This window comes from Oncorhynchus mykiss, chromosome 5, assembly GCF_057628025.1.
Source record: "Oncorhynchus mykiss isolate SJ-2025 chromosome 5, ASM5762802v1, whole genome shotgun sequence".
Taxonomy (NCBI): Eukaryota; Metazoa; Chordata; class Actinopteri; order Salmoniformes; family Salmonidae; genus Oncorhynchus; species Oncorhynchus mykiss.
In genome coordinates, this window is record NC_143026.1 from 42,742,569 (window position 1) to 42,747,701 (window position 5,133).

General features: G+C 42.5%; 1 long non-coding RNA gene across 1 annotated transcript; it reads right to left on the bottom strand.

Moving 5' to 3' along the window:
- Positions 1 to 639: 639 nt before the first annotated feature.
- LOC110523871 (uncharacterized) lies at positions 640 to 4,202 on the bottom strand. The gene is made up of 3 exons (XR_002473503.3): positions 4,115 to 4,202; positions 3,897 to 3,987; positions 640 to 2,462 (listed from the first exon to the last, which is right to left on the bottom strand). It is a non-coding gene; the product is annotated as an uncharacterized LOC110523871 (long non-coding RNA).
- Between the last annotated feature and the right edge of the window lie 931 nt (positions 4,203 to 5,133).

Genomic DNA, 5,133 nt, shown 5'->3' on the forward strand with positions numbered 1-5,133 from the left:
TCCATCCTCCCTCCACTGGGAGCTCTGGACACACAGTACAGCATGGGGTTCACAAGGGCAGCACATAGGCATGGACCGTGTGTGAGTCTGCGTCTGTGTGTGTGTGTGTGTGTGCGCACGCGGATGCGTGCTGGGGGAGCCAGGCAGGCTGGCAGACCCATTATAAATGCAGCGCTGGGGAGCAGGCCAGGGATTCACAGTAATTAGATGACAAAACGGTGTCGGCTGGAGATGAGAGAGAGGGGGTCATACACACACACACACACACACACACACAGCTTCCACCGCAGGGCAATCTGTAAGTGTCAATCACCAGACTACCGCGGGAAAAGAGAGGGAGAGGGAGGGCAAGAGAGGGGAAGAGGGAGCCAGAGAAAGAGAACGTGAGTGGGACAGAAAGGGGAGAGAAAGTGAGGGGGAGGGAAGAGAGCAGGGGTGAAAGACAGAGGCAAAGAGGGGGGAGGCGGGGGGGTAGTAGGGAGTAAAAAAAAAGGTGAGAGAGGAGAGATGGAGAGAGAAAGAGGAGCATGGATGTAGAGTAAAGTTTAAGGCAGAGACAAAACGAGAAGACAGAACATAGATGTGGTGAAATCAGATAAGGAAACAGAGCTGAAGCCTGTACTAGTCAAGAATCAGGCCTTGTAATGTATTCTGCTTGTTTACTGTAGGATCACAATACAACACATAAAGCCATGCAGCATTACATCATCGTAATAATCATCATTGTCGTAATCACCATTGTTCCAAAGTTAGAATTCGCTTTCAAGATACCCAAGGACACCCAAAATATAAGAAAATAACAAATTATAAACATGACATCACTACAGCAAGTTCAAAAAGTAAATTACACAAGGAAAAATGATCACGCATACAGCAGGACAAAGAAATGATACCACCACCACCACCACATATAGTACTACTACTACCACTACTATTATCTACTTTCTAGGTCTAAATACATGTGGATACATTATGGTCACGTATGTGTTGGTGATGAAAGGTGAAGTGTGCTCCATTCCATCAGGTGATGGGAGAGGATCCTCAAAGTCTACCCACACAAACACAGTGAGGATATAATAATAATATGAAGGATATATTTAAGTGATAATACCCTCGAAGCCGGTGTTCGGCGGATATATTGGCACGGGTGTCGTTAGGCCTGAGATGAAGTCGTGGGGCGGCAAACCGTGCCAATATATCCTCCAAACAGCAGCTTCGAGGGCATTATCATTTTTATACAACGGGTTACCAACATATTCAAATAATGATTGACATATTTTCATTCAATGTTCCATTGCCATACTGGCTGGCAACGTTCTTATCCCTTGCTTGCTAGCTACGCAACTACGGCTACCTTACAGCCACATCAAAAAGTGCAGCAAGATTAACAGCAAAGTAGCTGCATTTGCCTTTAAGCGGTTTTCTAGTGACATTAATTTGGATACATCCATAACAATGGGATAATGAGGCGAGATTCCGCCTGGCATAGAATATGTGCTCATTCGTCAGGACACTGTAGTTCAGAGGAGCTAGCCAACAACACAGCTAACACAATTACTTCAAACTGAAGCTGGAAAGGCTGCAAACTAGCTGCACTTTGTTTCGTGGTGCGTTTTTTTTCAATTGGCATGTGTGTGTGTATATATATATATATCCATAAAAATGCTAGCTGATTCATAATTTCGATTGGCTGAGAAATGCTGCCTGTCTGTCTCCTCCCCCGATACGTTCACTACTATGGGACAGCTGGAGACGAATTTGAATATTGAAACAATGTTGCAAAAGTCTGCGAGACAGACCGTAAGGTTTATACAAATCTCCGCTGTTGAAAACTAAATGTTAGTCTAAAAGAAATGTGCGATAACGTCGAGATGCTTTTTATAGTGGAGATCACGTTTATAAACTACCTGGCTGGGCTGATGAGACAGTGGATTGCGCAGTCAGATGGAACATAGTAAATAGGCATTTTAACGTCATCGATTTAGCCGGTGGTAACTTGTGGAAGACACACCAATCAGCATTAGACCCACCCGGTGTATAAATGAAGGACATATTTCAGCCCATGTTTAGATTGTTGCTCGTTTTGTGAGTTGTAAGACTGAGTCTTGTTTTTCCTTTCCCCCAATTGTTTTCTCATTATCTGGGTTTACTGTTGGCCTTGTATATTTATTATGTTTTTTTACATTGTTGGCCTTGTAAATGTATTAGTCCATGATTGTTTTGTACACACCACGCAAGCACTCATGCACAGCTCAAACCAGAAGTAAAATAGGACTTGCAATAGCTCCTCCCTTATGATAAGAAACCTTCCTTTACATGATGTGTTTTCTTTTCACAATAGCAATGGCCGTTTCTTGTTACTTTTTGATAATGAGGCAAACAACTCCAGCCACAAAACATTCTATACATCATTTGAAGAGGCTGGTCCTTGGTCCTCTCTTCAGCCTCCTGTTGTTTAGCATCTGGCAACACATATAAAAGAGATATATTTAACAGACAGATAAGATGCAGTGCATCCTCATCAATCTACACACAATACAAATGACAAATAATAAAGAGTAATACCTTATTTACATAAATATTCAGACCCTTTGCTTTGAGACTCGAAATTGAGCTCAAGTGCATCCTGTTTCCATTGATCATCCTTAAGATGTTTCTACAACTTTAATAGAGTCCACCGGTGGTAAATTCAATTGATTGGACATGATTTGGAAAGGCTCACACCTGTCTATATATGGTCCCACAGTTGACAGTGCATGTCAGAGCAAAAACCAAGCCATGAGGTCAGAATTGTCCATAGAGCTCCAAGTCAGATTTGTGTCAAGACACAGATCTGGGAGTAAGGGTACCAAAAAAATTTGTGCAGCATTGAAGGTCCCCAAGAACACAGTTTGGAACCAAAAGTTTGGAACCACCAAGACTCTTCCTAGAGCTGGACGTCAAACCAAACTGAGCAATCAGGGAAGGGCTTTGGTGAGGGAGGTGACCAAGAACCTGTTGGTCACTCTGACAGAGCGCCAGAGTTCCCAGGTGGCGCAGCAGTCTAAGGAACTGCATCTCAGTGCTAGAGGCGTCACTACAGACCCTTGTTCAATTCCAGGCTGTATCACAACCGGCTATGATTGGGAAGGTCGTCTGGTTTAGGGTTTGGCCGGGGTAGGCCGTCATTGTAAATAAGAATGTTTTTAATTAACTTGCCTAGTAAAACAAAGGTTAAAAAAAACAATTTAAAAATAAATGGGAGAACCTTCCAGACTCTTTGACCTGAATGCTAAGTGTCACGTCTGGATCAAACCTGGCATCATCCCAACGGTGAAGCATGGTGATGGCAGTATCATGCTGTGAGGATGTTTTTCAGCGGCAGGAACTGGGAGACTAGTGAGGATCGAGGAAGACAAACGGAGCAAAGTACAGAGGATCTTTGATGAAAGCGCTCTGGAACAGGTTTAGGACGTCAGACTGGGGTGAAAGTTCACCTAACAGGACAACAACCCTAAGCACACAGCCAAGACGACGCAGGAATGGTTTCGGGACAAATCTCTGATTGTCCTCAAGTGGCCCAGCCAGAGCCCGGACTTGAAACCGATCGAACATCTCAGGAGAGACCTGAAAATAGCTACGCAGCGACGCTCCCCATCCAACCTGACAGAGCTTGAGAGGATCTGCAGAGAACTGGAGAAACTCCCCAAATACAGGTGTGCCAAACTTGTTGCTTAAAACCCAAGAAGACTTGAGGCTGAAAGATTTATGAGGAGATTTGAAGGAAAACAACTATTTAATAAATTTTAGAATAAGGCTGTCATGTACCAAAATGTAGAAAATTACAAAGGGTCTGAATACTTTCCGAAAGCACTGTAGATAGATAGAATTAGCAGAAACACACACACTAGACGTACTTTGCTGCAGGCGGTCAATGAACGGACTTGCTAACAGGACACCCAGCAGGGCGAACAAGGTCGTCAACACACTCAAGGTCGTCATTCTTTACTACAGCACATAGAAAACACAATTTTCATTCATTATCAATAAGACAGTGAATATTCAGATTTCAGATTCAGGCACCTGCCACATATCAGGTGGAGTAGACTATAGTTAAATTAAAAGGCAAACTTACCTCAAGAGTTTGAGGATGGAGGTTTCGGTTGATAGCTGACTAGGATGGAGTTTCTGAACCTTTACGGAGACCAAGTTGGATGTCTTCTACTTTATATAGTGGGGTTTCATCCTCCCTATCTGCAGCCAACTGCCACACCCCTTACACACACACACACACACACACACACACACCTCACGCTCGCTGTGTGTACTTACCTATACAAATATGTACTCAGGCTCATCATGTTGCATGCATCTTGTTATTTTTATTACAGTTGAAGGGAAAAACCGAACACTAGCATATATTTGTCATGTCTCCCATTGACATTTATGAATGATTAACATGAAAGTCAAGAGTTGTGCACGCTAATGTCAACTCTGAAGCGGCCCTTTAGGACCACATATCTGACCCAAACTAAATAACATGACTTGTTATTCTTGCCATAAAGGCCCAGTGCCATCAAACATATGATTTGCCCGTGTTTTATATATTTCCATACTATGAGGTTGGAATAAGACTGAAATTGTGAAAATTATGATAATGACATTTTAATGTACGAGCTGTTTGAAAAGACAGCCTGAAATTTCAGCGGGATGGAGTTTTGGCCTGCCTGGTGACATCCCCAGTTAGTTAATAGTTCCAAAACCTCGGCCAATAACAGCTAGTTTTCTGTTTTCCCCTCCCGGAACACCCCAGACAGTCCTAGCAAATTTCTTGCTTGAGAAATTGCTATTTTCTAAGAAGCTATTTTTGTTTATTATTGACAATTTTAATTGAAACCAAACCACAGTAAGGTACTTGATTGTTACCCAGAAATAATTTGATATTGAGATAAGACCTTCCTCTAACATGAACCCTAAATGAAACCATATGACAACCAAAGATTGACAGTCATGTCAATTATGTTATGACATTTTTTCAAATGTAGGCCAAAGTATCTTATGAAAAGAGCAAAATGTCAATAATGTGAAAGAAATCACAAGATCAGGTTTTGGTTCAACTTGCTCAACCAGTGGAGACTGCTCAGACAAAGGGGA